This window comes from Geotrypetes seraphini, chromosome 5 (assembly GCF_902459505.1).
Source record: "Geotrypetes seraphini chromosome 5, aGeoSer1.1, whole genome shotgun sequence".
Lineage (NCBI taxonomy): Eukaryota > Metazoa > Chordata > Amphibia > Gymnophiona > Dermophiidae > Geotrypetes > Geotrypetes seraphini.
Window position 1 is genome coordinate 101,251,977 of NC_047088.1, and position 26,728 is coordinate 101,278,704.

Consider the following 26,728-nt stretch of genomic DNA (forward strand, 5'->3'; position numbering starts at 1 on the left):
TTCATGATATCCCCATTCTCATTTCAATGATTCAGGAATTTGGCTCCTTTTCAGGACTGTGCATCAACTTCGACAAGTTGGAGGCCATGGTGGTCTCTCCCTCTGGTGGAGTGCGGTCACTGCCTTCCTTTCCATTCAAATGGTCGACGGGCCCTCTTAAGTATCTGGGAATATATCTTCATAAGGATCCCGTCATTGTTTATTGCAAAAATGTTCTTAAGAACATAAGCATCGCTTCTGCTGAGTCAGACCACAGGTCCATCGCGCCCAGTAGTCCGCTCCCATGGCGGCCCCCCAGGTCAGTGACCTGTAAGTGATCCTTTATTTAAGACATTTTGTCCTGTGTAGTACCCCTCTAACTACACCCTTCAATCCCCTTTTCCTTCAGGAACTTGTCCAACCCCTTTTTGAAACGCAAAATCGTACTCTGCTCTACCACCTCTGGAAGCGCATTCCAGCTATCCACCACCCTCTGTGTGAAGAAGAACTTCCTAGCATTCGTTCTGAATATGTCTCCCTTCAATTTTCTTGAGTGCCCTCTTGTTCTTGTTTCCCCCACCAGTCTGAAGAATCTGTCCCTCTCTACCTTCTCTATACCCTTTATGATCTTCTGTAGCTCCCCGGGTCGCCTCTGGATCCCTTTTTGAAGATAGGTGTAACATTTGCTATCCTCCAGTCCTCTGGGATTACCCCTGTTTTCAAGGATAGGTTGAAAATCTTCTGTAGTAACTCCGCTATTTCATCTTTGAGCTCCTTCAGTATTCTCGGATGGTTCCATCTGGTCCCGGCGATTTGTCAAATTTTAATCTATCTATCTGTTTGAGTAAGTCTTCGAGGCTCACCTCTATTGATAATAATTTTTCCTCTTGATTCCCCTTGAAGGTTTTTTCCGGATTCAGCACGTTGGATGTGTCCTCTTTCGTGAAGACTGACAAGAAGAACGTGTTTAGTCTGTCTGCCACCTCCTTTTCCTCCTTTACCACTCCTTTCCTGCATCCCTCATCCAGGGGTCCCACTTCCTCCCCTGCCGGTTGTTTTCCTTTCACGTATCGAAAGAATAGTTTAAAATTCTGTGCCTCCTTGGCAAGTCTCTCCTCATACTCTTTTTTCGCTGTTCTGACCACGCGATGACATTCTTGTTGATGTTCCCTGTGCTCTTTTCAGTTTTCCTCGGTTTTATCCTTTTTCCACTTCTTGAATGATTTTTTCTTGTCTCCTATCACCTTCTTAACTTCATTGGTTATCCATGCCGGGTCTTTTGTTTTGCTCCCTTTTCTAAATCTGGGTATATACATGTTTTGTGCCTCGTTTACCGTGTCCTAGAATAAGGTCCAGGCTTGCTCCACTGTTTGTGTTTTCCTGGAGCTGTTCTTGAGTTTCCTCTTTACCATTTGCCTCATGGCATCATAGTTACCTTTCTTGAAGTTGAACGTTGTTGCAATGGTTCTCCTCCCCTTTGGCATTTCTATTTCCACTTTGAATTGGATCATGTTGTGATCACTGTTTCCCAATGGTCCTACTACTTCCACTTCTTGGGTAAGTCCTTCCAGCCTGCTGAGGATTAAATCCATTATAGCTGCCCCTCTTGTTGGTTCCTTGACAAGCTGCTCCAAGAAGCAGTCCCATACAGCCTCCAGGAACTCTGTTTCCTTGGAACATTTTGAAGCTCCATGGCTCCAGTCTATCCCGGGATAGTTGAAATCTCCCATAATTATGGCGGTTGCGTTTTTACATTCTCGCCTCAATTCGGCCCTCAATTCTTGAGAAACTAGATTCTATCAAGTCGCTCTGTCAGTGGTGGAGAGCGCTGCTGGTCTTGTTCTTGGGGCGGGTTGCGCTGACTAAGATGGTCCTCATACTGAAAGTACTATACCCTTTACAGAAGTTGCCCCTGTGGGTGTGGCGTAGAGATGGTGAAGTATATCGTGGTATTATCTCTTCCTTACTTTGGCGTGGTCATAGAGCATGAATTGGTTATCATAAATTGATGCATGACAGGTCTAGAGGGTGGGTACACTTGCCGGATCTGTGATTATATAATGTGGCGGCTTTGCTGCTCTGGATTCATGAAATCTATACTGAGAATTACAAATTTGCTCCTTCTCACAGGTGGATACCGTGACCCAAAGTAGCAAACCTTGGAGTACAGGGGAGGAGAGAAAGGAAAGTTGGTGGCACAAGGAGAGGGAAGGGGTAAAAGGAACTTCAGGAAGGAAAGCTGATGACACTGAAGGAGGGAAGAGGAAGGAAAGTTGGTGGCTTAGGAAGAGGGAAGGGATGAAAGGAACAGGAAGGAAAGCTGGTGGCACAGGGTTAGGGATAGGGTTAGGGTTAGGGTTAGGAAGAGGTAAGAGGAAGGAAAGTTGGTAGCACAGGGGAGGGAAAGGATGAAAAGAACTTCAGGAAGAAAAGCTGGTGGCACAGGGGGAGGTAAGAGGAAGGAAAGTTGGTGGTACAGGGGGAGGGAAGGGAGACATGCATGGTGAGGGGAGAGAACGAAATTGCACATAATAGAGGGGAGGAAGGGAGAGATGGTGCATGGAGGGGGGATAGAGAGATTTGACACAGGACACAAGGAAGGGAGAGAGAGATACACAGGAGGTGGAAGGGGAGAAGGAGGGAAATGTTGGATAAAGAAGCAGAATGGAGTGATGGACAGATGCCTGGAAATGGGAGTGAGAGAAGAGAATGGGAGAGTGCAGCAGGGAAGAGATAGGGAGATGTCAGGCCATGAGGGTGGGGAGGAGATGCTGAGAATGGTAGAATCCCAAGGGAAAGGAGAGGGTGGCAAGGTAATAGATAAGAGGATAGATATAACATAGGGTAGAAATATGATAGTGGAGGTACATTGAAGATGGAAGGGAATTGAGGGCTGAGGAAGGAATGAGGTGAGTAATAGAAGAGAAGATGGAAATTTGATAGGTAGCTGAAAAGAGGAGAAGGGTAAGAAAGAGGCAGAAAAGAGATAAACAGGAATAATCAATATGTCTGAGGCAGATGGAGTGAGGGAATAGATAAGACAGAAGTGAAAAGACAAATGGATAGCAACCTGTTGAGGGAGAATTAGCAGACGACAGGAAAGCAGAAAAAAGAAACTGGAACCAACATGTTAGAAAAATAAAACATCCAGCTAACAGAAGTAGAAGAAAAACATTTTATTTTAACTGTTTAAATGGAATATGGATAATAATTAGCAAAAATATTCTTTAAATTTTGACAAATAAACTTGCAGAATTTGCTAATTTTGTGTGCAGAATTTTGAATTTTTTTGCACAGAATTCTGCCAGGAGTAAACATAGAGGTAGAAAGGGGTGAAAGTAAGAAATCTTGCATATGGTGGAGGGGAGGGAGACATGTATGGAAAAGAGAGAAAGAGAAATGTTGGACATAAGGTAGAGGGCAGGGAGAGATGATGCATGGGTTGAGAGAAAGAAATATTGCACATGATAATGGAGGGGAGGTAGGGAGAGATGCCTGGAGGGGAATAGAGAGGTCTGACCCATGGTACAAGGCAAGGAGAGAGAGAGAGAGATAGTAGTCAGTGGGCAAGAAACAGAAATGTTGGATATGGCAATGGAAGGGAAGGTACAGAGACAAAAGATGAACGGTGAGTACGGGGAAAGAAGAAAGCGTCAAATGGGCAGGAGACCCAGGTGAGCAAGTTAACAGACAACAAACAGAAACCAGAGCCTGGGACCAACATGATTTGAATAATAAGACGACCAGACAACATAGAAAAAATAATTTTATTTTCTATTTTGTAATTACAATATGTCAGATTTGAAATGTGTATCCTGCCAGAGCTGTTGTTAGTGAGAGTGAACTAGGATCTAACAGAGATATGAAAAGTCTTTTTTGTTTTGTTTACATCACAGCACCAGCATGAGGTTGAAGAGGGCAAAGGGGAGTGGGTTGGCTGAAGAGACTAAGGGCTCCTTTTATCAAGCTGCGGTAGGGGTTTAACGTGCGTAATACCGTTAGCCGGCTGCGGGGGTTAGTGCGTGATGAAATGTCCAATGCGCTAACCCTGCTAGTGCGGCTTGATAAAAGGAGCCCTAAAAAAATAAGCCCTCAGGCTTAAAAAAATCTCCTGATTGGGCAGGAAAAGTGAATCAAATCAAATTGAAAAATCAATTCAATGAGCCAAATCGAACAGAAAAATTTTTCCCTAAATTAGGCAGCACTAGCCCTCTGGAGTGGGACCCATGGAGGAGAGGAGGACAGCAGGTAAGAGCAGTCCATGCTAAATTGCTAATACAACATTAAAATTCATGCTTTCTATTTGCTGAGTTACTCTAGAACAGGAATCTCAAAGTCCCTCCTTGAGGGCCACAATCCAGTCAGGTTTTCAGGATTTGTCCAATGAATGTGCATTGAAAGCAGTGCATGCACATAGATCTCATGCATATTCATTGGGGAAATCCTGAAAACCCGACTGGATTGCGACCCTCAAGGAGGGACTTTGGGACCCCTGCTCTAGAAGTATTTTAGTTTTGTCTCCCTTCCCTTCTCTCCCCCGCACTTATAGATTCAGCATCCATCCACCAACTCCTCACTTCCGCTTGACCTGCTAGATGGAAACTATTGCAGATGGAATGCCAGATGGAAAACTATTGCATAGGGAGGAGAGATGAGGTTCCAGCATTAGGTGATCGGCTCATGCGGCAAGACAGGGCTGTGTGTGAGCATCTATTACGGTGATGACTGCTGCTGCTGGGTCCTCCAAACTCTGGAGCAATGCAGCACTGATTTTCAATTTTCGGTGGGTCACCGCCCTCCACAGACACAGCTGCCCTTCATTGCTGCCGCTGCTGCCCCCTAAACACTGAAACCCAGATAAATGAGGCAAATAGGAAAGCCGCCCAGATGCCCTGATAGACCGCCAAAAGGAGGACATGTCTGTGGAAACCTGGACATCTGCTAACCCTAGGAGGAACTGTTAGTAGAGAATGACACGGGGACAAATTTTTCCCCATCTCCACGGGAACTCATTTCACCATCATTTCACAAGTTATTTTCCTGTCCCTGCCCTATTGCTGCAAGCTCCGTCCTCATCTGCACAAGCCTCAAACACTTGAAAATCATATGTGTTCAAGGCTTGTGCGGTTAAGACAGAGCTTACAGGAATGGGGCAGGGACAGGGAAAGCGACAAAATTCGTGGAGTTGGGAAAATTGAGTTCCTGCGGGGATGGGGACAAATTTGTCCCTGTGTCATTTTCTAACTGTTAGGCACCGTTCTAGTGCACGGGTCCTGAACAGTGTGGGGCTGTGAACATGGAAGTCTGGTAAGCAGCAACAAGGGCAAAAAAACAAAACAAAAAAAAGGACCTCCCCCTCCCCCCCAAAAAAACCACCCCTTCCAGCCGCAGCTGAAGCCTCATTTGCTGCAGCAGCAAGTTTGGAAGTCTTTGGGTGTTTTTTATTTTAGTTACAAGTCGGTTTTAGATGTGGCTGTTAGGTGCGGGACACCACATATGAGACTAACACACACACACATACATATCAGACACACAAACTGCTCAAATTAAAGCAAACCTTTTTAACTTTTTGTTAACCCTTATGAACCACTCAGATGGCTGTGTTGATGGGTGGTATATCAAATAAAAAATAAATTTGAGAAACTTCCAAGGAAGTCACCAACAACTCCAGACCTGCTGGAAATGTTTGTATGGTAAGAGGTGTTCCTTGCTGTGCATTACTCGGAGTGCTCATTTTAATATTAATGAGCTTCTTGTAATGCATTTGCATAGGATTCTCTGTGCTTGCTACCACTATTGGTAAGAGTTCCTGAGAACTCTTTTGTGCATCAGAGGCTGAGATAACTTGCAAGTAAGACTGGCTACAACCAGTCTTACTTGCATGGCAAGCTTTTGAGCATTGTGGCCAGGGTGCAAATAGGGGAAGGGGGCACACAAAAATGGCTCCCAGCCCACTGTTATCAGTGTCTCCTCTCACTGGAAGTATTGAAGCAGAGGGGATGGGGGTGCCAGTGGGTGACTGACACAGGGCACGACTAAAAACTGCATGAAAATGAGCACACTACCCTTTTCTGCCAAGTTGCTGATGGTTGTGAATTCTCTTGTAGATCTACACTGCAACGATTCAGAGTTGTTTTGGGTTTTTTTAAAATGTGGATTTTGAGGCTATCCATGGATGAGTTCTGCAGGCCTTCGCTTTTACCAGAGAAAATGTAACAGCAGGAGCTTTAAAGAAAGAGCTAGAGTGTGGGTGAAACTAGGTTAAGCCTGCATTCGTTTTAACAGAAACAATTTATATTGCATTGGCTTTGCTCTCACACACACGGTACTCTAGTGCTAGAGCCGGTAGGAGGAGGAGGAGCTCAGGGGGGCTGTATGTTAGGACATGTGGTACACCGATCAGACGTTAAAGGAAGGGTACAGGGCAGATGCATCTGATGTGGATCCTGGGTTTAGATAGGTGACAGTCGAAGCTGTACAGCCTTAGGCAAACACTCAAAGGAATTTCGTAACGGGTAAGGGGGCTGTCACAGCCCACATTTCTCTTCTCTGGGAAGGAATGTCTGTGTGTGTGTGTGTGTATGTATGTATGTTGTTGCAAAACTGTATATATATTGGCTTGCGTTTCACTGCACATAAGAATGTTTGAGATCTCTGTCTGCAAACCGCCCCCATTTCTCTGCTAAGAGGCATGTGTTTTTACTGTACTTAAGTTTGAATGAAAATATGTGTGTATATTACATGTCTTTATATGTCTGTGCTGTATATGTGCTTAACTTTTATTCTGTAAAGTTTGTTAGTGTAGGTGAATGAAGGCAAGTAGCTTATTGTTAGATCAGTGGGCTAAGAAACAGGGAAGTCAGGGTTCAAATCCTAGTCCTAATGACACTCCTTATAACCTTGGACAGTTTGCTTTCTGCTATTTCAGGTACAGAACTAGGGCTACATTTACTAACCTGCCTTAATTCATGGGAAGGGAGGGGGGGGGGGGTAACAGTGTGTATATAAAAAAAATATGTGCGTGCGCATATTCTATAAAGGCTATTTTCCTTTATAGCAGGAGTAGGGAACTCCGGTCCTCGAGAGCCGTATTCCAGTTGGGTTTTCTGGATTTCCCCAATGAATATGCATATTCATTGGGGAAATTCTGAAAACCTGACTGGAATACGGCTCTCGAGGACCGGAGTTCCCTACCCCCGCTTTATAGAATACTAACCTAACTATGTGTTTATGTGCTTAGGTGTGAGCCCTAGAGTTGGCTTAAGCATGTGTATTTAAATCCTAATGATGCATGTGGAACTTATAGTATTCTATACATTACACATGTATATGTGGACCCTGCCCACACTCTGCTCATGTGGACTGGACACCCATCTGTAAAATATGCTGTACTATGGAAATGCATATATTTTCAGAATAGCGTAGAGACACATGTCTGGCACACACATGTGTATGTGTGCACATATGTGCATATATGCCAGCACTGTGAATATTTATAAACCTAACTGGTGGAAAAATGTTAGCACCTACCTTAGGGGATAATTTTGTAGCATAGGCTCTAACATTAAAGTGGCTATTCCACATATAAATGTTTAGAACAATGGCATTCACATAGGTAAAATTGTGGCACAGTATATTATATACATAAGTGCTAGTCTGGCTTTTGACTTACAATAGCAATATATTTCCAAGAGGACATGCAGGCAGGGGAAGAGGGGAGGGAGAAATGCCAGATAGGGCATCAAAATCTAGAATCCCATTCTTACTAGCTGTGTGGGGGAATGGGAAGGGGGACTTTAGACAGGGGGGATTACCAGATTGCGGGGGGGCAGGGGTGTGTGTGTGTGTGTGTGTGTGCAGAAGTTGGCAATGGATGCCACACTAGCTTGAGCTAGCCCTGATTGAAAAGGTGGGAACAAAATCCAAATAAATATGCGTATGCCAGGATTTGGCGTCTCTTTATGAGCCAACCTTTGTATATGTCAGCGTGTGTTTTGTTTCTGTGGGCAATATCTGTGCATCTGAAAATCAGTATGTGTTCTAAAACACTTTTATATGCAGGAATGGCTTACATATTGTAATTCATATTATCTATTCAAAATAGGGTTGCAGACGTTATATATAACCTCTCTAAAAAGGAACTAACCTGGCAATAATTAGTAGTAGCAGTGAAAAATACAATCATACTAACACCATTATTTTGGGAGCAGAATGGCTGCCTGTCTCACAGGATAACATATAAAATACTGGTATTTGCTCATAAAATTATTCACACTAGTCAGCCACTATTTCTGTCTAGACCGCTGATACCATATGCGCCTCTTCAAACATTGCGCGCCTCTCAGCACAACCATTTGTTAGTACCATCCAGGCGACAGATTAGATTTGACATGATCCGAACTGCAGTTTTCAGCATTATCAATCCTACTTTTTGGAAAGTCTTACCACTTTATTTGCAGTTTGAACAGTCGTTCAATAGGTTTAAGCTCGCTTTTATCTATTCACTAATGCCTTTGACTGATTTACTTTTGATGTCTAGTTCCACTTGCCGGCTATTAGAGGTTTCTATGGCAGTACAATACACATATGGATTAGGAATTTGCAGTCACAGTCTTTTCTTTCCTTCTCTCTCCTATTGACTTGTACTTCAATTTTTTTATTGTGGTTATATCTATTTTATTTGGTATTATGATTTTTGTCATTTTATTGTAAGCCACCTAAATGGTCTCCCTAAGGGAGGATATCAAATAATAAATGAAACTTGGAAACGTTACATTTTCCCCCTCAGCTGAATGTGGCATCCTCTTCCTCAAAGCCAGACCTCAGGCAGCATTCCAAGTTCCCAAGTTTATTCAAATTTACTATCCCACTCCAAGGGTCAGAGCCTTCTGGGTGGCTAACAATCTAAAAAGCCATACAATTTAAAAATGACATGAAATCATATAAAAATAAAATAAAGTAAAATTACACAGACTAAGTAATCAAAATAGGTCAGATCATTAAAAGTCTCTCCAGGGTTCTCACGACACTGAACTGCTGCTATCTATTCTCATAAGCATCTGAGAAAAGTAGTGTTTTAAATTTATTTTTAAATTTATCTAAATTTCCTAACAGTCTAATTATTAATGGTATATCGTTCCAAAGTTGAGGACCCCTAACAACAAAAGTAGCTGTTCTAATGTGTTCATGAACTATTTCATGATATGACGAAACAATAAGATGTGTCTGATTTTCCGATCTAAGTGTTCTTGATGGCACATATAAATTCAGAAGACGTGCCAGATAGGGGGGTTCGTCTGTCTGTAAGATCTTAAAAGTTAGTAAAAATATTTTGAGGGTTATACGATGGTTAATTGGCAGCCAATGCGCTTTTTGCAAATATGGGGTAACGTGATCATATTCACACAGATTGCATATTAATCAAATCTACCTCACCTTCTCCCTAGTATTGGGAAAGATGGTCCCAGCAGTTGGGAGACTGCAGAGTCTTTGAACTGGTTCTCCCTAGTATTGGGAAAAATGGTCCCAACAGTTGGAAGACTGCAGTCTTTGAAATGGTTCATGCGCATGCTCACAGGCTCACTGTGGTCCTACTTTTATCACCTGTGCACATGCATCCTTTTTTGTAACTCAGGAGAGTGAATGTTAAGCTTAGTCAGAAGCAGGGCTATGAGATGCCACCATGAGCCTATGTTTATAACTGCTTTCCCCTGTCTGATATCTGTTTTCAGTTAGCTTTAGTTAGTGCAGAGCTTTGCAATCACAGGTCCTAAGACCAACCACTGGGAGTTGCTGCTGAACAACATAATGCCTTGAAATGCCTTATCTGTTACATTGCTCAGCATTGAAAAATAGTGTCCTTTAGGAAACTACTGAAGGTATATTTATTTAAACAACTTGTCAAGGAAAATACAAGAGGAAACGCAATTCTGGACTTAGTTCTAAATGGACTACAAGGACTGGCACAGGGTGTAGAAGTGGAGGGGATGCTGGGAACCAGTGATCATAATATGATCCGCTTCGACCTGGACACGGAGACGAAACATCGATCCAGAATGACGGCCATGGCGCTGAATTTCCAAAAAGGGAATTATGAAGAGATGAGACTCATGGTGGGGAAGAAGATCAAGAAGAGGATAAGCACTATAAAGACGCTAGAGCAAGCATGGTCCCTTTTTAAGGACACAGTCACCAAGGCACATAATCTATATATATTGCATGTCAACAAGGGATCCAAGAGAGGAACTGGCATGGCTTACTGTAGCAGTGAAGGAAACGATCATGGAAAAGAAGACTTCGTTTAAGGAATGGAAAAGGTAAAAAATGGACGATAACTGGAAAAAGCACAAACAGCATCAAAGCAGGTGCCATAAGGAAATAAGAAGGGCTAAAAGAGACTACGAGGAAAAAATAGCCAAGGAGGTGAAAAACTTCAAGTTGTTCTTTCAATATATTAAGGGGAAATGACCCACGAAGGAAGTGGTGGGGCCATTGGACGACCAAGGAATGAAGGGAGTGCTAAAGGAGGACAAAGCTATCGCCGACAAACTGAACACATTTTTTGTGTCTGTGTTTACCGAAGAGGATATACGCAACATACCGGAAGCCAACAGTCTATATGTGGGAAACGAAGACGGAAAACTGACAGGGTTGATGGTCAGTCTAGAAGAGGTATGCCAGCAGATTGATAGGCTTAAAAATGATAAATCCCCAGGACTGGATGGCATCCATCCGAGGGTAATCAAGGAACTTAAAGAGACTATAGCTGAACTGCTTCAGCTGATAGCCAATCTGTCGATCAAATCGGGAAGGGTTCCGGAAGACTGGAAGGTGGCAAGCTGGAAGAGGTGATCCGGGAAACTACAGACCGGTGAGTCTGACCTCGGTACCGGGAAAGATGGTAGAGGCATTGATAAAGAACCGCATCATTGAGACCTTGACAAACACGATATGATGAAGACCAGCCAGCATGGCTTCAGCAGAGGAAGATCTTGCTTGACGAACTTGCTACACTTCTTCAAGGGAGTAAACAGGCAGATAGACAAGGGTGACCCGGTCGACATTGTATATCTGGATTTTCAGAAGGCTTTCGACAAGGTTCCGCATAAATAATAATAATTTATTTTTATATACCGCTATACCAAAAAAGGTTCAAAGCGTTTCACAACATGGTAAAATACATACAATCAAAATAGAGATAACATAAAAACAATCAGTTAAAATTGGAATACATCAATTAAGAAACAGTAAAATTGAAGTACATCAGTTAAGGAATAAAATGAGTTAAAAAGTTGTAGTTCTAGGATGTAGACATGTTGAACAGACGGGTCTTTAATGTTTTCCTAAAATCAAAATAGGAAGTGGCCTCTAATATAAGCTTTCCCAGCCACATATTCAGTTTAGCGGCCTAGAAGGAAAAAATTCTATCAAAAACCTTCTTATATTGACAGGATTTTAAAGGGGGATAGTTGAATAGATTTATTCTACGTGTACTCTTATTAAGATAATTAAAAAAGAAATGTGAAGCAAGATAGTCTGGTAACATCCCAAAAACTGCTTTGTAACAAATACAGGAAAACTTAAACAAAACTCTGGACTCTACCAGCAACCAGTGAAGTTTTTGATAGAAGGGAGTAATATGCTCCCATTTTTTTATTCCAAAAATAAGTTGAACAGCAGTGTTCTGGATCAGTCTAAGTTTTTTAAGTGTTTTTTTGTAAGCACCCAGGTAAACAACATTACAATAACCTAAAATACTCAAAATTGATGACTGCACCAGTAAACGGAAAGGAGCTTCATCAAAGAACTTCTTAATGATGCGGAGCTTCCAGAGAACTGAAATACATTTCTTAAACAATAGATCTGTATGTTTTTCCAAAGTAACCCCCAGTTACCCTCAGTATCTTTATGGATTGTTCAATATTATATTCCAGCCTGCTCACTTGGATTGTAGTTTCTTTTATCTTTTTGTTGGGCGTTGCTAAAAAGAATTTAGTTTTTCCAGTAATTAATTTTAATTTAAACGCAGTCATCCAGAACTCGATTTGATTTAAAATATTAGGCAAAGAGTTAGTAAAATCAGATGACAGAGAGATTAGCGGAATGACAATAGTGATGTCATCTGCGTAAATATAAAAGTTAAGCTTTAAACTTCGTAACAAATTGCCCAGCGAGATAAGATAAATATTAAATAGAGCCTTGGAATTGAGGGTGAAATACTCATGTGGATTAAAAATTGGCTGGTGGATAGGAAACAGAGAGTGGGAGTAAATGCACAATACTCGGACTGGAAAAGCGTCACCAGTGGAGTGCTGCAGGGTTCGGTGCTTGGACCCGTGCTCTTCAAAATATTTATAAACGATCTGGAAATTGGTACGATGAGTGAAGTGATTAAATTTACAGACGATATGAAGTTATTCAGAGTAGTGAAGACACAGAAGGATTGCGAACATCTGCAACATGACATAAACATGCTCGAGAAATAAGCTGCGACATGGCAGATGAGGTTCAACGTGGATAAGTGTAAGGTGATGCATGTTGGTAACAAAAATCTTATACACGAATACAGGATGGCCGAGGCGGTATTTGGAGAGACCCCCCAGGAAAGAGACTTGGGAGTACTGGTCAACAAATCGATGAAGCCATCTGTGCAATGCGCGACGGCGGCAAAAGGGCGAACAGAATGCTAGGAATGCTAGGAAGGGAATCACGAACAGATCAGAGAAAGTTATCATGCCGCTGTACCGGGCCATGGTACACCCTCACCTGGAATACTGCGTCCAGCACTAGTCACCGTACATGAAGAAAGACACGGTACTACTCAAAAGGGTCCAGAGAAGAGCATCTAAAATGGTAAAGAGGCTGGAGGAGTTGCCGTACAGTGAGAGATTAGAGAAACTGGACCTCTTCTCCCTTGAAAAGAGGAGACTGAGAGGGGACATGATAGAAACATTCAAGATACTGAAGGGAATGGACTTAGTAGATAACAACAGGTAGGGAGAATGAGAGGGCACTCTCTAAAGTTAAAAGGGGACAGATTCTGTATAAATGTAAGGAAGTTCTTCTTCACCCATAGAGTGGTGGAAAACTGGAACGCTCTTCTGGAGGCTGTTATAGGGGAAAACACCCTCCAATGATTCAAGCCAAAGTTAGACAAGTTTCTGCTAAACTGGAACGTATGCAGGTAGGGCTGGTCTCAGGGCACTAGTTTTTGACCTGGGGGCCGCCGTGGGAGTGGACTGCTTAGCATGATGGACCACTGGTCTTACCCAGCAGCGGCAACCTCTTATGTCCTCAAACATTAAGATGGCTATTGGTAATCCTGCTCTCTAAGCTGGGTGATTTCTTGATTGGCTCTTCATCACTGGTTCTTATTGTTTAATTAAATTGTGGTTGTTGTAAGATTAGGTAGGTTGTATGGTTTTGTTTTTATATGATGTTTAGTCTGTATGTATTGAATTGTAGATTGTGTGAACCATAAATCTTTCAAAACAATCAATAAATTGGGAGACCTTTCCCAGCAATGCACTTAGGGCCTGATTTTATAAATGGCACCTAACAGCACCTAATGTCTAGGCACCGCTTGACGTAGTTGTCAATGAACCATTAGGCACTATTTACAGAATTGCACCTACCAGTGCCTAAATTGATTTAAGTGTTGCTAGAAATCTTAATGGTAGGTGCAAGTATATTATACTAGGTTTTTCCTGGCCTAATTTACCAGTGCCTAACAGATATGCCTAATGATGCCTAAATGATGCCATATGTATTCTCCGGCCCTAACCAGACCCACTTTTGAGGTAGGCATCTTTAGGTGCCAGAAGGCGCCTTGACTTAGGCGTTGATAGGCACCACACTGAATTCTACATGCAAGTCCCCAACATTCACCCCCGTTCAGACAATCTACCTACATTCACACCTTCATCATCTCATTCCATCTCCCCCAATTTGATATTTCACCTAAGAACATAATAATAGTTTTACTGGGGCAGACCATCTAGCCCAGTCCATCTAGCTCAGTATCCCATCTTCATGGAGGCCAATCCAAGTCACAAGTCCCTGGCAAAAACCCAAATAGTAGCAGTATTCCATGCTACTGATCCAGGGTAAACAGTGGCTTCCCCCATGTCTGTCTCAACAGACTTTCTCCAAGCACTTGTCCAAACCTTTTTAAAAACTATATTAACTACTCTTACCACATCCTCTGACAAAGCATTCCAGGCATTCCAGAGCTTAACTATTCTCTGAGTGAAAAAATATTTCCTCCTGTTGGTTTTAAAAGTATTACTCTGTAACTTTGAGTGTCTCCTAGTCTTTGTAAATCTCGATGCACTTGTACCTGTTCTACACCACTCAGGATTTTGTAGACTTCAATCATATCTCCCCTCAGCCATCTCATTTCCACGATGAAGAGCTTGGGCTTTCATTCCCTTAACATCAGGGGATAGATTAGGGAACAGAGTGGCTCTACTGTTTTCTGCACTGTCTGCTGCAGGATCACCCCTTCCCTCCTGTTCTCTACACTACTAATATTACTACATATCATTTCTATAGCACTTCTAGGCATACGCAGCACTGTACACCAAAACATGGAAAAGACAGTCCCTGTTTGAAATAGCTTACAGTCTAGTAAAGAAAGGCAAACTGGACAAAAAGGTGCATCTATACACAGTTCTCAGTTGGGGGAATTATAGAGGGAATGATGACAGGTATTGGTGCTTAGCATATGGTTGGAGTTTGGACTTGAAAGCAGCTTCAAAGTGGGCTTTGAGTCTGGATTTGAATACTGCCAGGGATGGAGCTTGACATACCGAGTTAAACAGTTTGTTCCAGGCAAACGGTGCAGCAAAGTAGAAGAGACAGATTCTGGAGTTGGCCATAGAAGAGAAGTGTACAGATAAGAGAGACTTACTTGATGAGTGTCATTCCCAGAGCAGAGTATAAGGAGAGATGAGAGATACTGAGGAGTTGCAGAATGAATACACTTGTAGGTTAGTAAGAGGAGTTTGAACTATATTTGGAAATGGATAGGGAGCCAATGGAGTGATATGAGGAGAAGGGTTGTGTGGGCATAGTGACATTGGGGAAATATGAGGCGTGCAGCAGAGTTCTGAATAGATTGAAAGGGAGAGAGATGGTTTAGTGGATGGCCAGTGAGAAGCTGGTTTCAGTAATCTAGTCGAGAGGTGATAAAGGTCTTAACAGTGTGCTCAGAAAGGATCCAAGTTTCGGCGTATGGAAGATGCCTTCCTCAGGGGACACTTTGCTGGAATCAAACTGCAGCACTCAAAGCAACACAGAAACATGGATCCTTGTTGGAACCACTGGTTTAAATAAAGACTTGATCATTGGTTGAAAAGACGCCTCCTTTGCCTTTTGTTAGATTGTCTATATCCTAAGGCGAGGTGTTTCTTCTGTTTGCCTGTCTGGGGTGTTCTGTGAAGCATTTTTTCCCCTTTACACTATAGTACACCTGAAGGAAATGTCTTACAAGTACTGTGTATCTGATGATGGGGCTCATTTTCAAAAGAGAAAAATGTCAAAAAAGTGACATGAAAAGGCAGATGGATGTTTTCTTGCCAAACCCTTCCAAGTTGCTGTTTTCAAAACCTTTATTCTAGACCAGGGGTGTCAAACTCAATCACATTAAAGGGCCAAAATCCAAAACACAGGCTAAGTCATGGGCCAGACTCCGCCCCATAATAATACTAATTATAACACCATTTTTTCCATTCATTTTTCAAGTATACACACACAATATAATCTTATTAACACATAATGGTTAACCACAAAATTAAACTACACAAAATACACTGTATGCTTCTCAACATTCATTCCTATCAGAACACAGATAACCCCTATGCAAATATGGGACCAAAAACTAAAAGTACTAATATATAATAAAGAAACCCTAAGATTCAAGACTCTGCATGCAGTACAACCCCCCAGAGAAAAAGAACGAAATGTATTTCTTCCTGAGCAGTGCAAAAGATAGCAGATTAAAATTCTCAAAATTGACACAATTCAATCACTAAAAATAAAATAATTCCCCCTACCTTTGTTGTCTCCCTCCCTGCATGCTGTGCCTCCCTCTGGCAGGTGTCTTACCTTCTGGCCAGCTCCAACCTGGCTGTTTTATGCGGCCCGTGGTCCAATGCCCCCCAGTGTTATCTTGTGGCCGGCTTCCTCCTCCTCACAACCGCAGTTCTTTGTGCGTCCTGTGCCTGAACCAGAAGCCTTCTCTCTGACGTCGCAACGTCAGAGGGAATGCTTCTGGATGAGAAGCAGGACGTGCGAGGAGCTGCTGCACACAGCTGTGAGGAGGAGGAGGGAGCCGGCCACAAGATAACACTGGGGGCATCGGACTGCGGGCCACATAAACCGACCAGGCGGGATGGATTCGGCCCACGGGCCTTGAGTTTGACACCTGTGTTCTAGATGGATATCTATGTAATTGATCAGCAGTTTGTCTAAATCTCAAGGGGGTGTGTTAGAGGTGTGGTGTGAGTGGGACTAGGGAGGGCTTATGACCTGGATGTTTTTCTTCCATAATTAAACATTTAAGAATACATCCAGGGCACAATTTAGATGTTTGGGGCTAGAGTTGTTGTTTTGTTTTTTTAACAAATGTGCCAAATAGGTGCCCAAACTGACCAGATGACCACATTCCCCCAGTGGTCACTGACCCCTCCCACCCCCAAAGATGTGAATAAAACAGTACACACCTGCCTATATGGTAGTTATGACCTATTAGTAGAGTAACAAACAGGTTCCTGGAATAGCCTAGTGGGCAGTGTAGTAAGTGGCTCAGCGAGGGTAGGAGGTGTCCGGGGCGGTGGTGTCCCGCACCCTCCTCTCTGCCTCCCGCTCCTTCTGCACCAACCTCCCACCACTACCCTCCTCTTTACCCCTGCACCACACTCACACCCTCCATTCCCACCCTGTACCTTTTAAAATCTTTGCTAGCGCAAGCAGCTTCTTCAGTCTTCTACTCATGCTGGCTTTCACTCTGATGTCACTTCTTGGTCCAGCTTAAACCTATGATTAACATGCATACAATCTATCTGCATACACTGAAAATTTCTACCTTGCATACAAAATGCATGAAGTGCCCCCAAAGCACCTAAAAATTGTGAAAAATTCATTTAAAAAAGCCATACACATTCCTAATGTAGACCAGAATCTCTGGGCAGACTGAACGGGCCAGTTGTTTTGTCTGACATCATCTACTATGTTACTGCAAGATAAAGGCAAATTGCCTTCATCAGGAGTCCAAAAATCAAGTCATTCACCGTATTAGATCATCCAAACAAATAATAAAGAGCTCATACAAAGACTTGACTTTGACTTTTTTGCATTGCATGGCAGCAGCTGCTCTGAGTGGAGCAATGGCAAGAGTGTGTCTTTGATTGAGCTCTTTATTATTTTTGTATGATCTGATACAGTGAATGACTTGATTTTTGGACTCCTGATGAAGGCAATTTGCCGAAACACAATGTGTGTTGAGTCCATTATATGAAAAGTCATAATAAAGAGCCTTTTATCTAATCACCTCTGTATGTGCTTTGCTTTGATTCCCACTTGTTTTGTTTGCTTTTTTGTGGGCTCTCTACATCTTCTTTGTGTATTATGGACTACAAGATAAAGACCAACTAAAACCATCCATTCTGTCCAGTTATTCTAGTCTACAATACTATGATCCTATCTCAGCTGCCTGACTGCTTATAGAAGAAAATTTGCTTCATATTTCCTTGCCCTGCTGTTTGGTTCTATGCCATCCTAGACTGATGACCTTATCAATTCCAAGGGTTAATGCAACACCTGGTATGTGAGTTTTCCAGGGCACACTGGTCCATTCAAGTGCAACATCTTTTCCAGGGAGCCCAGTGCCTCTCTTGCTCTTTCTGTCTGTGAGAGCAAATCTAAGAGGGTGTTTTAGATCAGTGTTTTTCAACCTTTTTACACCTATGGACCGGCAGAAATAAAAGAATTATTCTGTGGACCGGCATCAGTCTGTGGACCAGCGGTTGAAGAACACTGGGCTAAGTTGTGGGCCAGACCCTGCCCATCTCTACCCAATCTCCACCCCAGACCCCGCCCCCATAATAGTACTAATTGCACTGTTTTAGATGGCAAAAAGAGGGGAAAGAGACAAAAGGCTATTTTAATGCAGGCATCTGAACATTTTACAAGACCAGAGTAGAAAAGTTTATCTCTTTATCTTTTTTAAAATTCTGTGCCTGCAGCAAATGAGTAATCAGAAGATTAAAATGTTTATCGGGATAGAACAGAGGGTAGAGTTTATAAAAATAAAGCAAAACAAACAATATTCCCTGGCATGTTAGATTACTTTAAAAATAGCTTAGGAATTACAGTTTATGTACTGTGTTTAGATAGAAAGAGTGGTGTACTGGTTACAGGCTAGAGGGTGATTTACGAGTAATGCCTAGGAAATGAATTCCACAACAAAGACGAAAACCTCAATTCTCCACTCAGAAAAGGAAGAACCACAAGAAGACTCTTGCATACACAGGTGCAAAAATAAGTGGAGTTGATGAGCTGTATACTACCAGGTTTATTATAAACATCAATCATAAAATTATAAAATGATACAAACAAATATAACAAATGATATCAAATAGTCTCTGAATGATGATAGTTCGTATGGCAACATGTCAAATTTGGTATTTGGGATTCAACATAAACGATTGCACCAACTGTTGATGTTAAATGGTCCCAAATTGGTGCTAGTGAATAAGGCAATTTATTTATTCATTTTATTTAAAAATTTTCTATACCACTTAAGAATTAAATGGTTCACATGAGTTAAAACAAATATAATAATTATGACAAACTAAAATCTTAAAATCAACATCGAGAACTATCTTTTCTTTTCCAAAGAACTGTTAAGTCGTAAGAATGTGGTCACAAATAATTGGATTTTTAGCTGTTTCTTGAATTTATTATTTTAAAAAAATTTATACTGCCTAAAACTAAACCCTCTTCTACAAAACTGCGCTAGTAGTTTCTAGCGCGGGGAGCCGTGCTGAATGGCCTGTGCTGCTCCCGACGCTCATAGAGTTCCTGCATCCTGTTTATGGTGTCGGGAAGCAGGGAGAGCTCAGAACTCAGTGGCAGTGGCTTGGGGGCCTGTTCCCCAATGTGGCAGAAGTGGCTTGGGGGAGGGCAGGGAGATAGAAATAAAAAAGAAAGAAAGGGGGCAGGCAGGGAGACAAAGAAAGGGGGCAGGCAGGGAGGCAGAAAGAAAGAAAGGGGGCATGGAGAGAGAAAGACAGACAGAAAGAAAGGGGGGCAGGGAGACAGAAAATAGACAGACAGAAAGAAAGAAGGGGGCAGGGAGAAAGAAAGGGGAGGGGGCAGGGAGTGAGGAAGAAAAAGTTGGGAGAGGGAATGAGGTCTGGAGGAGGCTGAAAGAAGGGAAGAAATATTGGATGCACAGTCAGAAGAAGAAAGTGCAACCAGAAACTCATGAACAACAAAGGTAGGAAAAATGATTTTATTTTCAATTTAGTGATCAAAATGTGTCCGTTTTGAGCATTTATATCTGCTGTCTATATTTTGCACTATGGCCCTTTTTACTAAACCGCAATAGTGGTTTTTAGCGCAGGGAGCCTATGAGCATCAAGAGCAGCGCGGGGCATTCAGCACAGCTCCCTGTGCTAAAACCGCTATTGCGGTTTAGTAAAAAGGAGGGGGTATATTTGTCTATTTTTGTATAGTTGTTACTGAGGTGACATTGCATAAAGTCATCTGCCTTGACCTCTTTGAAAAACCCCCGGAATATAAATGATAATTAACATTTTCTCTGCTTACTGTGTGCTTTGTGTTTTTTTAAATTTTATTGTTGGTAGATCATTTTGACTTGGTCATTTTAAAAGTAGCTTGCAAGCCCATAAAGTGTGGGCATCCCTGGTCTAGGAAAACAAGCAAGGAGAGAGAACCTTGCTATAGTGGCCAGTCACCCCTCTCTTGGGGATATCCTTCCTTCTTTCCTCATATGTTGTGTCATGCTGTGTTTCCTGGACAAATCTCTGCTAAAAGACAATGTTTTTCTTAAATTCCCCTCATAACATAAGATGGGTTAATAACACTGGCCAACACTCACTTTGGTGCCTCAAATGTTAGATCTGTGTCTGGGTATATTTGACCTGCTGATTTCAAAAATAGCACCAGTTTTCTCTTATCAGCTCTAGTTTTTGAAATACAAAACATGTGCCATATATACCATTCTTCACTCTGCTTGCCCATTAAAACATCAGGATATTTTAATGTAGTGTGAGCAACATCTTCCACTTGCTGCTTGTGCTGGTGTCGGCTCCCTTCTGATGTCATTTCCTGGTCGCAGGACTAGGATGTGGCATCAGAAGGGAGCCAACGGTAGCACAAGCAGCAGGTGGAAGATGCCATTCATACTGGCAAACATTTCAAGAGGTACACTCTCCAGTTGCGGTGAAGAGTGGGGGTTGCAAAGCACAGTGATGCCAGGTGCCACCACCCCAGGCACCATCCTCCCTCGCTACGCCACTGCACAGTATTACAGAATAGTGCACCTAACTTGGGTGCTGGGATTTACACCAGGTTTCATCAGGAATAAGTCTGGTGCCCAGAGCTATTCTATAGGTTTATGTTTATTACACACTTGATACTCCGTTGATTGTAAAAAGTCACAGTGGCTTACAAATCCATAAAACATAAATAATAGAAAAGAGCGCCATTATTAAAAGATAAAAGCACAAAACATTAGCATGATAAAATCTAACAATTCAAGACCTAAAATAATATAATACAATAAAATAAAATAACTGTGTTTAAGATTATGATTGCAGTTGTCAAGCAGTAGCCACTGAACTGAACCAATGCCAGTAGTTAATCAATTACAGTATTAAAGTCTTTTTGAAAGTAAAATGTCTTTAGTAATGCTTTAAACCTTGGAAATGAAAGTTCAGAGTGAATATTTATAGGTAAACTATTCCAATAAAATGGAGAGATAAAAAATAGGCACGTGCTTGGGTAAAGTTGTAGTGAGCTAATTTTGGTGAAGGTAATACTAACATATTAGAATCCAAAGAACGATAAGTTCGTGAAAGTGTGTAAGGAATAGTAATGGATTGCGAAGTAAGTAATGAATTGCTAAGTAAGGCACAACACTTTAAAAATGAACCTATACCAGACCAGCAATGGGGTGACATGATCATACAATTATGTCACCCCATTGCTGGTCTGGTATAGGTGCATTTTAAGCACAGATGGAGAGAGGGACCTTGGGGTGATTGTGTTTGAGGATCTAAAGGCATCTAAACAGTGTGATAAGGTAGTGGCTGTTGCCAGAAGGATGCTAGATTGTATAGAAAGAGGAATAACCAGCATAAGAAGGGAGGTGTTGATGCCCCTGTATAGGTCATTGGTGAGGCCACACTTGGAGTATTATGTTCAGTTTAGAAGGCCGTATCTGGCAAAGGATATAAAAAGACTTGAAGCGGTCCACAGGAAGGCAACCAAAAAAAGTATGAGAAGAGACTGGAAGACCTAAATATGTATATGCTGGAGGAAAGGAGGAACAGGGGAGATATGATACAGATGTTTAAATACTTGAAAGGCATTAATATAGAACCAAATCTTTTCCAGAGAAGAAAAAATGGTAAAACTAAAGGGAATAATTTGAGGTAACAGGGAGGAAGACTTAGGAGCAGTTAGAAAATTCTTCTTCACGGAGAGGGTGGTAGATGCCTGACATGCCTTCCCGAGGGAAGTAGTGGAGAGGAAAACGGTGATGGAATTCAAAAAAACGTAGGATAAAAATAGAGGATGTCTAATTAGAAAACAAAGGATTAAATTAAAGAACTAAGGCCGGTATTGGACAGATCTGCACGGTCTGTGTCCCATATATGGTGATTTAGTGTAGGATGGGCTGGGGTGGGCATCAATGTGAACTCCACTAATATGGAATATGAGGATGTTACTGGCAAGACTTTATGGTAGATATCCTGCAAACAACGGGATGGTTGGATAGGCTGGAGTGAGCTTGGATGGCAACTTCAGCATTTGGAACCTAGGGCAATACCAGACTTTACAGTCTATAGCTCAGAAATATCAAAGAAGAGACAAGTTAATTTAATCATGTATTTTTTAATGGGTATAACTTATGGGCACACTGGATGGACCGTTCAGGTCTTTAATTGCCATCATTTAATATGTTACTATGTAATTTAGCATTACAAAGTAGTGCTTGTGTGCTTAGTGGCAGTCTTTTCCAGTTCTGATTTTTGAGCATCAGTTATAGAAATCCCCTCAGTTACTGCTGAATAGCAAAGGAATTCATAATTCAGGATGTGTGCAGTCATCAGTAAATAGGACAAGCCACTGTCTCCAGGAATGCCACTTCTGCAGCTGGAAAACAGGATGGAAATTAATATTGTTTTGCATTAAGCCACAATTGCTGGTTTTCTCTAGAGTGGAGAGATAAAAGACTGTTTTGAATAATGAAATGTGCTGTTTTATGGGCTTCCCGTTGAAGATATCTCTTCCTGTGTTGCAGAGTTTAGCTCTATGCTTGTTGTGTGGGGAATCCCTTGAATCGGGAACTGATTAAATGAGTTTTTAAAGTGGAATGCTGATTTTTTTTTTTTTTTTAAATGCCAGGCATCCCGCTTCTTAGCTTGCTTCGCCTCACTGATGGAAAGAAAGGAGAAAGAGAGCAAGAATTATTCCATGGAATAGGGGGCAGCTGACTAGGAAGAATGGGATTTATACGAAAGGTGGGCATCTTAAAAATATATTTGTCCTGCCGTTTCCTGTATCATTTAAGAGAACTTTCATTTTGTTCAAGGCTTTTTTTTTTTTACATCATTTTTATTAAGTTTTTAGTTGTTGTTTTTTTTTAAATACAAGCAATATCTACAACCACTACAACTACTAACAACAAACAAGAGGAAATAGCAGTAACAGGTAGGTCGTTCGCGTTATTCCTTCACAAAGACCCACAGAAACCAAACCCCCCCAAACCCTCCCCCCCCTCCGCACTCCAGTGTCAAAATTTCAATAAAGAGCTTCCAGCTCTAGGGGACAACCCCTCCCAAACGGGAGCCCATATTCTCCTAAATTTCCTCCACGGCCCAGGACCGCCCCTCCGAACATCCAGATATTCAAATTTCAACAAAGTAAACAATTCATTTCTCCATATAGTAAGGGTAGGCGCCTCAGCTTGGCGCCACAACAGAAGGATACATTTCCGGGCCAGAAAGGAGGTCTTTTGCAATAACATGTTACTCCCACTAGACAAATCCAAATGAGCTACCTGAGAAAAGAGCAGAACGTCTGCCCTCAAAGGAATCTGCTTACGCAGAGCAGACTGCAGGTACAGTGCTACAAAAGACCAGGATGTTTGAATGCAGTCACAAGACCAAAATATATGAAGCAAGCCTGCAGAGGTGGACTGGCACTTAGAACACCGAGCATGAGAGGCATAGCCAGAGACATAGGCCCAAAATGGTGATACATGCAGCCGCAAAAGAAACTTGAAGTGCTGCTCCTGCAGCACAACAGAACGAGTCATCCGAGAAAGATGTTTCATAAGAAGACGAACTCCAGGTCCCGTAACCTGTTCAGACGGGGAGAGATCCTGGTTCCACACAACTGCCACCACCTCAGGGTCCCAAGGTGTGGCGAAGCAGCCCAAACTGACTTGATGAAAAGATAAACTAATTCGAGTCTGACGGGACAAGGTCAAAGTCTCACTCATCACATCCGCCCTGTCCTCGTTCAAAGTAGCAGCATCCAAAGAGCGGAGATAATGAGACACCTGGTGGTAGAAAAGCCAATTTCGGGCCTCCAAAAGACCCTCCGCCTGAAGGTCCTGGAAAGAACAAGGCACTCTCTCCTCTGACACCACATCTCACACATAGCATAGACCACCTCATTGCTGCTGCCGCTGGGTGCCTGAATTACAGCGGCCAGCTAGGGAGGAGGGAGGAGGTAGGAGATAGAGAGGTAGAGAGATCATGAGGGGAAGCAGCATTAGAGGTCAAAGGAGGGAAAGCATAGAGGGAGGGAGGGGGAGGGGGCTGAAGAAACAGCATGGAGGGAGGCAGTGGCGCAGTGAGGGTGAGAAGTGCCAGGGGTGGAGGCGTCCCTCCCCCACCCCTGCTTCTCTGATCCCTCCTGACATGTGCGCGCCCCCTTTTCCTTCCCCCGTACCTCTAGTTGTTCATTGCCATGAGTAACAACTTCAATGTGCTCGCAACCTCGGTGGCTCTCCTTCTAACATCATTTCCTATGCACAGCACCCAGAAGTGACATCAGCAGGAGAGCTGATGCGGTCACGAGGAACACAAAGTTGTTGCTCGCGGCAGAGGAGGTATGGGGAAAGAAAGGGGGTTGTGCATGTGGCAAAGGGGGGAATGGGACGAGGTGGAGAGGACAAGTGGTGCTGGTGCCCCCACCAACATAGCGCCTCCACCCCCACTCCTTCCCCAATGCCCCCTGCCATGCCTGCACCCCCCTTCCCTTGTACCTCTAGTTGTTCACTGCTGCGAGTAACTTCAATGTGCTATTCGTGACCCCAGTGGCTCTCCTTCTGACATCACTTTGTATGCACGGCACCCGGAAGTGTCATCAGCCAGGGAGAGCTGACATGACCATGAGGAACATGTTGAAGGAGGAGTGGGAAGAGGTGGAGAAGAGGAGGGATGCTGGTGCACCCACCAACATAGTGCCCTGGGTGGACTGCACCCTTGCCCCCCCCCTTACTATGCCACTGGAGGGAGGGAAGCTGGAGAAACAGCATGGAGGGAGGGAGGGAGGGAGGAAGGGATGGCTGGAGAAGCATTATGGAAAGGAGAGAGTGCTGGAGAAAAGAGCATGGAGTAGGGTAGTGCTGGATGGGAGGGGAGAGACAGAAACAACAGGAGAGAAAGTTGAGAGAGAGGGGCATCCATGAGGGGAGGGGGTTGGGGGCTAGAAGAAGATAGAGAGAAAGAAATCACACACAGGAGAGGAGGGTTGGAAGGAGAGTTAGAGAAGCACCCTTTGGGGAAGGAGGGTTGGAGGAAGGGAGACAGAGAGAGAAGCACTAAACGTAGGGTTGCCAGATTTCCTCTGAAAAAAAAGGATGCCTGGCCTTGTCCTGTTTCTCCCCAGCCCTACTCCCACACAAACCTTCCCAAGCTGGAAGCTGCATTTGGAAGCTTTCACGCATGTGCAGATGTTGAAGCAATGACATCACACTCATGTGCGCGTGTATATGATGTCATCATGGTGATGGCTATGGCGAAACACACTTTCACAAGAATAAAGATATGGTAATGTCATATAAAGAATGTAGGCAGTGCTGCTTCAGTTCCAAGGAGAAAGTACAGGTAGGTGTACCGATCAATGAGATAAGTAGAAAGTTTTTTTCTTCTATCAAGCATAGACAGCCCTGCTTACAGTTTTTTCATTTGGGAGTACAACGGAGGTTTTTGCCAGTGAGGTTATCACCCGACCACCTTTATCCACCATTGTGGTGGTGGGAGGGCCTTTATCTGAGGCTTTTCCTCCAGTTCAATCTGAACTTTCTCCTTGGAACTGAAGCAGCACTGCCTACATTCTTTATATGACATTACCATATCTTTATTCTTGTGAAAGTGTGTTTCGCCATATTATTGATTTTTCACAGATCCGAGTATCTTGTGCTATATAATCATGGTGATGGCTATACATGCGCAAATGCTTCCAGACGCAGCCTCTAAGTTCAGGACTTCCAAAACACGGACAAACTGCTGGGTTTTGAAAATCCCTCCAGGTGCCCAGACATTCCTTTAATAAAGGATATGTCCGGGTTTCCCTGGGCGTCTAGTGACCCTAACTAAAAGGGTAAAGAGGATGGGAAGGGGAACCAAGGAAATGGGCGGAGTATGGGTGCGGCTGTGGGTGGAGTATGGGCTGGGTGATGTGCCCTCTTTTTTTGTCTTCACAAATATGGTAACTAGTCTGTTATTAAATGGCTTGGTAGGCTTGTTGGAATAAAAAGGTCTTCAGTTTGATCTTAAAAATCTGTTCCCCAGAGCTGTATACTGGGTAGCAATGTATGTGCCCTTGTGTGTGGGGCTATATGCACATTTGCCTGTATAGTGAGCAGTGAGCGGGGGGGGGGGGGGGGATTACTTCTTTAAATGTTGGCCAGGGTGAGTAGCTTCTTCCATCTGGTGCCGGTCTCGTGTCCCATCTGACGTCACGTGCTGCTCGCGGGACCAGGACGTGACGTTTGAATGGATGCGAAGCTGGCGTGAGCAGCAGGTGGAAGATGCTGCTCGCGCCAGTTAACACTTGGGGCGGGGGATCGCCCAAGCAGCTGGGGAGGAGTCGGGGGTGGGGGCGCACAATGCGGCGCGGCGATGCCGGGTGCCACCGCCCTGGGCGCCAGTTTCCCACGCTGCGCCGCTCGTTACTGAAAAGGAGTTGACAGCTGAGCTGTAGGAGGAGCCTGAGGTCCATGAAGCAGTCAGAGAGGAAGTTCTGACAGGTGTCGGCGAGCAAATGCGACACTACTGGGAACAGAAAGTAGCGACGGAGGGAGGGGACAAGGACGCCTTCCCCGCTCCCTGTCCATCAAGGGGGAGGAGAGGGAGGTCAGAGGAGCCTCGGTGAGTTCAGGGGTGGGAGAAATTAGCATTATTTTGAATGTCTCCTTCTGGCGTTGCAGGTGGCTCTCGCTTTCTCTTGTGAGAAGTTTCTATCTCTCCTCCCGTCCATA

The 26,728-nt window shown here is 43.3% G+C and overlaps 1 protein-coding gene across 6 annotated transcripts in view; it reads left to right on the plus strand.

The window, feature by feature from the left end:
* The first annotated feature begins 6,379 nt into the window (after nt 1–6,379).
* Nucleotides 6,380–26,728, plus strand: part of HSD3B7 (hydroxy-delta-5-steroid dehydrogenase, 3 beta- and steroid delta-isomerase 7) — a 209,624-nt gene continuing 189,275 nt past the window's right edge. For 2 of the 6 annotated variants that reach the window (XM_033945298.1, XM_033945304.1), the window contains exons 1-2: nt 6,380–6,494; nt 22,639–22,754. The gene's annotated coding sequence lies outside the window, so the exon portion shown is untranslated. Of the gene's footprint in view, nt 6,495–22,638; nt 22,755–26,389; nt 26,619–26,728 lie in introns of those variants that run through there. The other 4 variants (XM_033945303.1, XM_033945299.1, XM_033945301.1 and 1 more) reach the window with 4 other exon arrangements.